The sequence below is a fragment of the Dipodomys spectabilis genome, unplaced genomic scaffold (genome assembly GCF_019054845.1).
Source record: "Dipodomys spectabilis isolate Male_0828 unplaced genomic scaffold, ASM1905484v1 ptg000018l, whole genome shotgun sequence".
In the NCBI taxonomy this organism is placed as follows: domain Eukaryota; kingdom Metazoa; phylum Chordata; class Mammalia; order Rodentia; family Heteromyidae; genus Dipodomys; species Dipodomys spectabilis.
In genome coordinates this window covers 13853624-13865441 of record NW_024870695.1, presented here as the reverse complement: position 1 = coordinate 13865441, position 11818 = coordinate 13853624, and the positions used below count along the sequence as shown (strand labels likewise).

Sequence of the window (11818 nt, the reverse complement as noted above, 5' to 3'; positions counted from 1 at the left end):
GGAGGCTGAGATCTAAGGATCATGGTTAAAAGCCAGCCTGGGCAGGGAAGTACATGAGATTCTTATCTCCAATTTACCACCAGTGGCACTGTGGCTCAAATGGTAGAGCACTTGCCTCGAGTTGAAGAACCCAGGCCCAGAGTTCAAGCCCTACAACTGACCAAAAACAAACAAACAAACAAAAAACAATGAGGGTGGAATGGTGGGAATCAATTTTTCCATATACTTTTCTTTTTTCCTTTTCTTTCTTTCTTCTTCACCCCCCCGCCCCCAACCCAGTCCTGGGGCTTGAACTCAAGGCCTAGCCACTGTCCCTGAGCTTCATTTGCTCAAGGCTAGCATTCTACCCCTTGAGCCACAGCGCCACTTCTGGCTTTTTCTGTTTATGTGGTGTGGAGGAATTGAACCCAGGGCCTCATGCATGCAAGGCAAGCACTCTACCACTGAGCCACCTTCCCAGCCTGTCCAGAGCTTTTAGTGCTCAAGACTAGTGCTCTACTACTTGAGCCACACTTCACTTCCAGCTTTTTTGGTGTTTCATAGGATATACAAGTCTCACGGACTTACCTGCCTGAGCTGGCTTCAGCCTGTCATCCTCACATCGTCCTTACATCTCAGCCTCCTGAGTAGCTAGGATGATAAGCATGAGCCCCTGGTGCCTGGCTCCATGGAATACATGTTGTTGTTGTACCAGCACTGAGGTTTGAACTTGGAGCCTGGGCAGTGTTCCTTAGTTTTTTTCCCACCTCAAGTCTGGAGCTCTACCATTTGAGGCACAGCTCTACTTCCAGCTTTTGGATGGTTCATTGGAAATGAGAGTCTCATGGACTTTTCTGTCCTGGCTGGCTTTGAACTGTGATCCTCAGATCTCAACCTTCTGAGTTGCTATGTTTCTGCCTTTGAAGGTAGAGGTGACAGGATTTGTTGACTGCATAAATGTGAGAGGGGAATAAAGAACAATTCAAAGTCAATTGGAAAGATGAAGCTGTCATCAAAATGAGATGGTGAGAAGGTGTGGGTGAAGCAATTGGAGAGGGGTGGGAGGGCTGAGTAGATTGAGAGTATAGAATAACCCACTCATTAGAGCATTCCTCTCAAATAGGAAAGACAGGATAGGTGCTGGTGGCATACCTGTAATGTTAGCTGCTGAGAAGGCTGAGATCTGAGGATCAGATTGCGGTCCAAAGCCAGCTGGGGCAGGAAAGTCCATGAGACTCTGACCTCCAGTTGACCACCAGAAAACCGGAAGTGGAGCTGTGGGCTCAAAGTGATAGAAGGCAGCCTTAAGCAAAAGAGCTCAGGGACAGCACCCACATCCTGAGTTCAAGCCCCATGACTGACAAAAAAACAATAGTAAGGACACTGGATGGTTAAATCTCTAGAAAATGTTCATGACAGGTGGTTACTACTGACGTTTGGAGGAACAATTTCAGCAGAAGCAAGGTGAAGCCAGAGGGCGACTGTGAGCTGCACAGGTAGTTTACAAAGCGGAGGGGGGGGATAGGGTGAGATTAAGAGCCACAGAGGAGGCTCAGGCCTTGGTAGCCGGAGCCTAGCTGGAGGCTGAGAAGTGGAAGGGAGACAAGAGGTTTGTTGCAGAACAGGATCAAGAGGCTCCAAGAGAGGGAGGAAAAGATGGATCTCAGCAGAGGATTGAACAAAAAAGCAGAGGGTCAAGTTCAAGGCACTGAGGCCCAGGACAAGAGTCAGGGAACACAAGGAAGTTTCCAGAGACATTCTGACAGAAGAGGCTCCCTCCTAGGAGGAGCCAGGCGCAGCTCCAGGATTTTGAATCCTAACTCCTGTCATTATCCTGTAGGTCTTCTGTGATCACCTCTGGAGCCAGGCTTTCTCATCTTCACAGCACTTTAGACTCTAGCCCCAGCCTGGCTCTGCCTTGGCCATGGTCTGCTCTAATCTGTTATGTCTGATCCCAAATCCATGCTTTGCCCACCTTTTCCAGTTCCTCTTATCCCACAGCTTTGCAGGGTTCTTTCTCTCTCCTGCCCTCTGCTGGAACTCCTGCCTTAGCCATGGGTTTGCTTCCTGTTTAAGAAAAAGGGCTGAGCAAGAGAAGTATTGCACAGAACAGACTGTACACTTTTATGAGTTTCTAGGACCAGCAGTCTATCCTTATCTATAGTGATAGCAATCAGACCAGGCTTGTCTGGGGCTGGGTAACTGCAATAGGATATGAAGTAACTTTGCAGACATGGAAATGTTGTATATTTCTTTTAGGGTGATGATTACATGGCTGCATGCATTTGTCAAAAGTCATCAGTTGTACATTTCCTTTTTGTGTGTTTGTGTGTGCTGGTACTGGGGTCGTGGGGCCTGAACTCTGGGCCTGGGCGCTGTCCCTCAGCTCTTCAGCTCAAGGCTAGCGCTCTACCACTTGAGCTACAGCGCCACTTCCGGCTTTTTTCTTTTTGCTTATGTGGTGCTGAGGAATCGAACCCAGGGCCTCAGGCATGCAAGGCAAGCGCTCTACCACTGAGCCACCTTCCCAGCCCCAGAATACATTTCAAGGTAAGACATTTCCCACAAAGAAATGTGCTCTTTACCTGACTTAAGTAACTGTAACTCCTCTGTATATCACCTTTATAATAAAAAGAGTATTTTTCTTTTTGGACATTGTCACCTCTTCCCTTGTTCTCTCCCAGTTTTTCCCTCCTATCCCTATCCATAAGTTGTATAGTTTTTTGTTTTTTTGTTTTTGTTTTTTCCAGACCTGGGGCTTGAACTCAGGGCCTGGACACTGTCCCTTAACTTCTTTTGCTCAAGGCTAGCACTCTACCACTTGAGCCACAGTGCCATTTCTGGCTTTTTCTGTTTATGTGGTACTGAGCAATTGAACCCAGGGCTTCATGCATGCTAGGCAAACATTCTACCACTAAGCCACATTCCCAGCTCTATAGTTCATTTTCAACATAGTGTCTAGTGACAGCAATTGCTGCATTTCTCCATCCTCTGTCCCTCCATTTCTGTGCCCCCCACACGCTCCTTAAAGTTTACAAATATACAAACAAGACAAAAAGAAAATGAAAACAGAAACAAGGAAAAAAATCTCGTTTCCATTTCATGGGTTCATTTCAATAAATATAATTTTTATGATCGGATGCACACAGGCATTGTGCTTTTGTGTTTCTCTCCTCCTTTGGTTTCACTGTATGCGAATGACTAGAAACCTGTATAACTTAACCAAGTCCCAATGCTTTAGCTCTTTTGCTCAAGGATGATGTTCTACCACTTAGACCAAAATTCCACATCCAGCTTTTATGGTGGTTAATTGGAGATAAAGTCTCACGGATTTTCTTTTTTTTTTTTTTTTGTCGGTCGTGGGGCTTGAACTCTGGGCCTGGGTGCTGTCCCTCAGCTCTTCAGCTCAAGGTGAGCGCTCTACCACTTGGAGAACAGTCTCTCCTGCCCGGGCTGGCTTTGAACCGCAATCCTCAGATCTCAGCCTCCTAAGTAGCTAGGATTACAGGCATGAGCCACCAGCGCCCGGCTTCACGGATTTTCTTGCTTCAAACTCATTCCTCAGATCTCAGCCTCTTGAGTAGCTAGGATTTTTTTGGGGGGTCCGGTTGTGGGGCCTGAACTCTGGGCCTGGGCGCTGTTCCTCAGCTCTTCAGCTCAAGGCTAGCGCTCTACCACTTGAGCCACAGAGCCATTTCGGGCTTTTTTCTTTTTGCTTATGTGGTGCTGGGGAATCGAACCCAGGATCTCATGCATGCAAAGCAAGTGCTCTACCACTGAGCCACCTTCCCAGCCCCTACCTAGGATATTTGTGTGTGTGTGCTGATCCTGGGGTTTGAATTCAGGGCCTGAATATTGTCCTTGAGCCTTTGTGCTCAATGTTAGTGCTCTACCACTTGAACCACATCTCCACTTCTGGCTTAATTGGAGATAAGAACTTTCCTGCCTGTGCTGTCTTCGAACCCCTGTCCTCAAACTGGCCTTCTGAGTAGTTAGGATTACAAGCATGGAACCACGGGTACTGAGCTCATTTTCTTTTCTCCTCATTTTCTTTATTTTGACAGTTCTGGTATTTGAACTCACAGCCTTGCATTCACTTGGCTTGTTTGCTTGGTGCTCTACCATTTGAACCATACCTCCATCCTTGTTTTTTTTTGGTGGTGGTGATGGGGCTTGAATTGTGGGTCTGGGCACTGTCCCTGAACTTTTTCCACTCAAGGCTAGTATTCTACCATATTGAGCCACTTCCAGTTTTCTGGTGGTTAGTTGGAGAAGAGTTCACAGACTTGCCTGGGCTGGTTTCAAACAGAGGTCCTCAGATCTCAGCCTCCTGAGAAGTCATAGTCTTGCTTTTTGCTGGCTCACCTATCTACCTCTATCTCACAGCAGTTCCTAGGAAAGATTGTCTAGAATCCCTTCCCTACCAAGCTACACCAGACACCTCACTGAGGCTAAGACACCAGTCTTCCATCCTTCCTTTTTCTTCCTGGGTCCCCAAGACACCACTTTCCCTAGGGTGTCCCCTCCACCTGGATACTCCTGGTGCTTCTTGCTGGGCTTCTCTCCCTTGGCCCCACCCTGGGCCTCAGGCCTTGGCTTATGCGCTCTGTACCTGCTTACCCTCCGGCATGATCTAACCCCACTCCACAGCTTCAGTTACTGTCTACTGCTGACTAGGCTCAAAGATATCCCTGTTCTTTTTTTTTTTTTTTCTTTCAGAGTATCATGGTATGTGAGAAGAGGCAGAATATTACATTTACTTCAGAATCCTTTTGCAGTTAATACAATATGCATGTAGAATCCCTCTTCCTGGGATGGTCTGCTCTACCTCGAACTCAGCAGTTCCATAACTGCCAGCCCTGTTTTGCTGTCCTTCTTTACGGTTCTCATTAAGACAAACTTGAAAGTCACCCTCCACACTACGACTGTCAATTGTCAATTATCCCCTTCTTTTGATTGCACCCCCCACACACACCCACAATGCCCTTTCTCCATCCCCACCAACACTCCTGTTATACACAGCAGGAGTAAATCCCATCACTGCCAGAGATAGTCAAGCATGGATTCAGTCAACAAGAGTTAACTGAGTACCAAACACCAGTTTGGACAATGAAGTACAGCACACAAAATTCATGCCCTGTGGAGTGTACACTCTAGTACTTGATGATGACAAGTCACTCAGCCTTTCACCTGAATCCTCTTTTTCCTGTTCACCCAACTGCTGTAGCCAGGGTGAACTTTGTAACATACACATCTGCTCGGCCTCTTCCATGGCATCTTGTGTGGACCAGGCGGGAGGTATGCAGTGATCCTTTCCCTAAACTCAACTGTCTCATTCCTCTCTCCCCACTGGACTCCTGTGCCCCCTGAACATGGTCAGGCTCTCAAGCTGGCCTGTGTACGTGCTGGTCTCTGAGTACAGCCTGTGAGATTCTCCCTTGAAATCTTGACTCTTTCTGCACACTGCATGGCCTCTGCCTGTTCCTACAACCTTCCTCTCTACCCCAGCACCTGCTTTAATCCACATGATCCATTTCCACCCTCCCACCCCCAACTCTGCTCCCCTCTAATTTTTCCACTTTCATTAGCCTCCCTCTCTACCCAAGAACCTGGAACTTTCCAGCCTGAATTCTTCAGGCCTCCGACTTCCTTTTTTCTAAGTGTACATCTTTGTGTGTGTGTGTGTTGTTGTTGGTCATGGGGCTTGAACTCTGGGCCTGGGCACTCTCCCTGAGCTCTTCAGCTCAAGGCGAATACTCTACCACTTGAGCCATAGCGCCACTTCCGGGTTTTAGGTGGTTTTTTGGAGATTAGAGTCTCATGGGCTTTCCTGCTCCAGCTGGCTTTGAACCTCGATCCCCAGATCTCAGCCTCCTGAGTAGCTAGGATTACAGGTGTGAGCCACCAGTGCCCAGCTTCTAAGTGTGTCCCTTAAGTATTCCTTTTTTTGTTTTGTCAGTTGTGGGGCTTGAACTCTGAGCCTGGGTGCTGTCCCTAAGTTCTTCAGCTCAAGGTTAGTGCCCTACCACTTTGAACCCAGCACAACTTCCGAATTTCTGTTGTTAATTGGAGATAAGAGTCTCATGTAGGGCTGGGAAGGTGGCTCAGTGGTAGAGTGCTTGCCTTGTATGCATGACGCCCTGGGTTCAATTCCTCAGCACCACATAAGCAGAAAAAGCTGGAAGTGGCACTGTGGCTCAAGTGGTAGAGTGCTCACCTTGAGTTGAAGAGCTGAGGGACAGTGCCCAGGCCCAGAGTTCAGACCCCACAACCAGCCAAAACATAAAAAAACAAGAGTCTCATGTACTGCCCTGCTCGGGCTGCTTTGAACCGTGATCCTCAGATCTCAGCCTTCTGAGTAGCTAGGATTACAGGTGTGAGCCACTAGCACACAGCTTTTTTTTTTTTTTTTGGTTGGTTTGTTTGGTACTGGTCTTGGAGTTTTGAACTCAGGGCCTGGCCCTTGAGCTTGATAGTGCTTTCCCACAGCTCTACTTTCCCAGAGCCACAGCTCTACTTCCAGCTTTGTTGTGGTTAATTGGAGATAATTAGCTAGGAAGGGCCCTTAATCTGTCCCTTGCCTTACAGTCATTCCTCCAATCCTTTCTCTTGCCACACACACACACACACACACACACACACACACACACACACACACGCCACCGTGTGGTTACCACAATGCACAACTCCAACACACACACCACTGGCTCTTGCCTCCGTGCCTTTGGACATGCTGTTCTCCCTGCCTGGAATCCTGCCTTATCTGCCTTCAAACTCACACTCCAGCCTTCCACAATCCTTTAAACACCATTACTTCCTCTGTGCAGGGTAGGCATAGTTCATAGCAGCACTGAGCTGGGATTGTGGCTTAATGGTAGAGTGCTTGCCTAGCATGCATGAAGCCCTGGGTTTAATTTCTCAGTAGCACATACACAGAAAAGTTGGAAATGGCACTGTGGCTCAAGTGGTAGAGTGCTAGCTTTGAACCAAAGGAACTCAGGGACAGGGCCTGAGTTCAAGCCCCAGGACTGGGGGGGAAGAAGGGGGGAACCTTACCTTTACAATCTTGAATGAAAGTTCTTTCTCACCTGCAGCCAGTGACTCATGCCTAGAATCCTAGCTACTCAGAGAACCAAGATCTGAGAATCACGGTTCAAAACCATCCTAAGCAGGAAAAATCCATAAGACTCTGCTCTCCAATTAACTACCAAAAAGCTGGAAGTGGAGCCGTTGTACAAAGTAGTAGAGGGCTATCCTTGAGCTCAGTGGCAGTGCCCAGGCCCTGAGTGCAAGCCCCAAGACTGGTGCAAAAAAAAAAAAAAAAAGTTATTTCTCTATGAGTCTTTTACCTTTTACCCTCATAGGCTGAGTTCTGTATCTGTATCTCCCAGTCAGCACATGATTAAAGTGGTTGCTGAGACACTGAATAACTTTTTTGACCTTTGTCCTGATGGTATTTATAACAGGAAGGATGAGGCGTAGACTTCAGGAAGAACTGGTAGAAAAAGAGGAACATGGCAAGGCAACTTCACTAGTCATTTGTCATCCCCTAGCCTGGAAATTTCCCTAAGAGCAGTCATCAACCTACAGAATGTTGACTCCAAGGGGACTTTCAAAATGTGGTCACTAGGGGGAGAGGTGGAGAGGTGGGGTGGTGGGAGTGTGTGTGTGTGTGTGTGTGCAAGACTAGTGGAGGGGAGTGGATATGATCAAAATATAGTGTGTATGGAAAATCACAATACCTCCCCCCACACTGTACAATTAATATGTGCCCATTACAAAGTGTAGGAGTAAAAAGACCTAATCACCTAACCAAGGCACAGTAATTGCTTTGAGTAAGGCCACACTGCGGGCATGTGGCTAGGCTCCAAGTAAGCATCTCTGAAATCTGGACAGGTGGCTATCTCATCGCTGGACTTCTTCCCTTCCCACCCGATTCCCACTCGCCAGGGAAAGTTCCCGGTGGGTTTTTTCACAGCTCTTAAAGTATCAGCTGGGGGCTGGGAAGGTGGCTCAGTGGTAGAGCGCTTGTTGCATGCATGAGGCCCTGGGCTCGATTCCTCAGCACCACATAAGCAAAAAAAAAAAAAAAAAAGAAAAAAGCCGGAAGTGGCGCTGTGGCTCAAGTGGTAGAGCGCTAGCCCTGAGCTGAAGAGCTAAGGGACAGCGCCCAGGCCCAGAGCTCAGGCCCCACGACCGGACCCCCCCTCCCAAAAAAAAAAAAGTATCATCTGGGACCCTGACTGGTTGAAGTGGCCACAGCCCTGAAGATTGGAGTGGATCAAGTTATCCCCGTTTTAAACCAAGGCTGCCAGCTAATGGCAGAGGCCGGACTTGAAACTAAGTATTGTGTTCTTGTTGACTGTGAAATGCCCCCTACACACACACACACACACACACACACACACACACACAGTCCCGCCTGCGCAGTCATTTCTACAATCATGACTATGGACCCCCCTAATGCCAGCGGGGGATCCCCTCACTCCTACCAGTTCCTCTTCAGCCCCGGAACGCCCACCCCGGCAATCACCCCAGGCCCACTAGACTGGGGTCATAACCTTTCGTGGGAAATCACCTCCTCAGGGCCCGCATCTGCTGGGCAGCGTGCTCCCTTCAGCCCTCAGCGGGTGCTAAGAGCCTGAAAAGGGGAAACTGAGGTCCCCGCCTATGGGCACTACCAACCAGGTCCCCTGGGGGACAGCACTTCACCTCTCCCAGCGCCCCCCAAGGTCAGACGCTTGGCTCTGGGGGAAGGAGGCGCGCAGGGAACTCGCCTCCCGCGGGCGCAGCGTTCTCTTCCAGCCCCCGTTGGTGTGCACGGCCGAGGCGGGGAGGAGAGAGGTGGCACCCCCGAGACCCGCGGCGCCCAACGCGGGGACGGGGAGCAGAAACGAAACCGCAGCTGCTTCCAGCCCCCCCGCGGCTCGCTTCCCGGAACCTGCGAGCCAGACTTCGCGGAAACCTGCCCGGCCGCGGGCGGGCGCCTGGACCGGAGTCTGGGCCCGGCCCGATCGCAGCCCCGCAGCCCGGCCCGGAGGTGCGGGGACGGAGCACCGCGCCACGCGCGCTTCCGCCCCGCTCGACTCCGGCGGCGGCCGCGGCGGCCCCACAATCCCCTTCTGGCTCCGGGGACGGGCGGGGCGGGGCGGAGCGGGGCGGGCCGAGCGGGCGGAAATAATTTTCTGTTTGGTCGTCGCTGCCCCAGTCCCTTTGGATGCGCGGGGCGGGAAGCGGGCGCGCGGGAGGGGCGCGGAGAGGGGCTGTGCTGGGCCGGAGCGCCTGCTGCACGCGTCCCTGGAGCGTGCCAGTGAGGGGACCCTCGCCGCGGGGTAAACGTCCCGCGTACGGGGGGGGCCTGGCTGGGCGTGGGAGACCCGGAGTCGTTCGTGGAAAGTCGCACGGCCAGGATCTGCGCAGCGCCTCAAATCAGACTGCTTGGGGAACTTGGACCACTTGTTGCTCAGGACCTGATCTTGCACCTTTTTTTTTTTTTAATGTATGTTTTGGATCGGTTCGCGCTGGGCGCTCCGAAAAGCAAATTTTAGCAAACTGGGGAATGGGCTTGACAGCTCGGCCTCGGGGTCCCACCGCGAAATCAGAGCCGCCCTCTCGGAGCCCGGTTCTTTGGACGCCTGCGGAGTAAAAAGGAGAGGTGGACGCCCCAACTCCGCCCAGACACCACACAGGGTGGGGAACTCCAGCCCTCCCTACCGAGAGACACAACGGGTTCAAATCCTGGTTCTTCCATTTCCGGGCTGGATGCTTTTGGAGCGCGTCATTGAATCCGGATGTGTGTGTGTGGGGGGGGGGGAATCTCAGTTATTCCATCCATAAGATGGGGGTATCAACATCCATCCTAAACGGTGGAGGGAAGTGTTACTCAAAATGATGCTCATCCGACGGCAAATACACGCGTGTCACCCGTCCAGGCCACGAGCGTCAGGGGGGGGCACGCTGGGCACGGGCCTGACCGACACAAAGGTTTCCCGGCCCGTCTCCAGGTCGCCCCACACGTGCACAGGGGACCCCCCCTTCAAGTGCGCCTCCCCCTTCCCTCGGGCGAAACCCGACACGGCAGGACTTTCGCAGTGGCGGGTTCCAGAAGCAAATACTCAGACAATTCTGAAGCTGGCGCTTGGTCAGGGCTGACATTGTTGAGCTTGTCCAGCGGTTGTATTCCTTCCTGGTAGTAAAGGGAATTCGTTAGCAACTCCAAGGGAGGGGTGTTTTGTTTTGTTTTTTGGTAAAACCATGAAAAGAGCGGTCCTTGCCAGGACCTGGGACTTCGGACCCGAGCTCGACCCCTTCCTCCAACACGAAAAGCCGCCTCCGCTCACACTGTCCAGCCCTCAGACGGAGCCTCTGCATCCCGGCCGCCCTCCTGGATTGCTGTGCTGTTCAAGCTTGGCAGTTGGGGGCTGCGGCCAAGAACACAGCTTACCCAACCTCCTCAAACCCCCGCCACGCCAGGATTAAGGAGTAAATCCCCGACGCCACAGCCCAGGTCAAGGACAAGTTCTCCCCCGCCCTACTCCCCCCTACTTGGGCGGAGATTTACTCCCCCCCCCCTTTCCGGGATGAAAGGTACTAAAGAGGCGCAGAGGGGGGGCGGCGGGCCCGGCCCCTTGATGTTCCGGTTGAACAGGTGCTGGTGAAAAGGAGGCGGACCGGGCGGAAGAGTCTGCGGGAGGGGGGGGGTGTGCGCTGGAGGGGGAGCAGCCCCCCCTTCACCCCTGCCCCTCCCCCCCGGAAGCGCTCCCGGCGCGTGAGGTCTTTGAAGTGTGCCTGAAGCCCCCCTAGTCGGCCTTCTCCCCACCGCCACCGCACCTCCCCGCCAAGGGGGGGGTTGACCTTTGGTCTCCCCCCCACCCCCGTTAGAGAGTGTGTGAAGGTCAGATCCTGTCCCTCCTGGCCCACACGGCAGCCCTGGGGCTGCCACTCACGGCCTCGTCCCGCTTCTAACCCCAGGCTCAATTTCGGGGGACTTTCTTTGGTGTGCGCTCCATTGTGTTTCCGTGCGGGCGGGCCTGTGGGTCAAGTGTGGCCCCGCGGTGGGCCTCCGCGGAGGCCGTCCCCGCCCCGCGCCCCGGGGCGGCGGGAGTTAGTCCCCCGCAGCGAGGGAGGGCGGGCGGATCTGGTGGCGGGGCCGTGGGTGTGTCGGATTCCTCCGGGAGTTCCACGGGCCCGGCGCTCACGCCTTCGACGGCGTGCTCCCCCGCGGGCTGGAGTACGTCTCCCGGTCGCTGGCACCGGCTACGCGCTCAATAAATAGCTGTTGAATGAATAAACGTCCGCGTGTGAGACAGTCTGCACCCGAGTGGGCGCGCGAGCTTCCATCCCGGGGGACCCCACGCGCCCCGTACCCCCCGGACACGCAGGGGCAGGGGTGAGCGGCTGCCGATGGGGGACCCCACGCGCCCCGCACCCCCCGGACACGCAGGGGCAGGGGTGAGCGGCTGCAGTCGCTCCGCTTCGTCCCGGCGCCCCCGGCAGCACTCCCACATCTCCCCCAGGTTGGAGAAGCACCCCAGGAGACCGGAGACCCGGACGGGGGCGGGGGAGGGGGGTGTCGGTGGACATCGGGGTCCCTGAGCGCGAGAGCGAAGGCAGGTGGAGGGAGGGCTGGGCAGCGACCCTCCCGAGTCCCAAAGCGCGAAAGGACCGAAGACGGAAAAGCACCGAGCGGCGGAGCGAAAAGCTCCCTACCAAGCCGGGCTTTGTTCCCTGAACCTAAGACTTTACCCGGCGGCGGGCGGGCGGCGGGCGGGCCGGGAGCGAGCGAGCGAGCGGAGGCGCGCGGCCATGGCTGCCGCGGCCGGGCAGGGGGGCCGGGGGG

General features: G+C 53.3%; 1 long non-coding RNA gene across 2 annotated transcripts; it reads right to left on the bottom strand.

Annotated features, from left to right (window-relative positions):
• Positions 1-9312: 9312 nt before the first annotated feature.
• Positions 9313-11763, bottom strand: LOC122103521. 2 transcript variants are annotated; one of them, XR_006146773.1, is made up of 3 exons: positions 11725-11763; positions 9694-11254; positions 9313-9614 (listed from the first exon to the last, which is right to left on the bottom strand). It is a non-coding gene; the product is annotated as an uncharacterized LOC122103521 (long non-coding RNA). The 2 variants fall into 2 exon arrangements; XR_006146774.1 differs by having other exon boundaries at positions 9313-9604.
• Between the last annotated feature and the right edge of the window lie 55 nt (positions 11764-11818).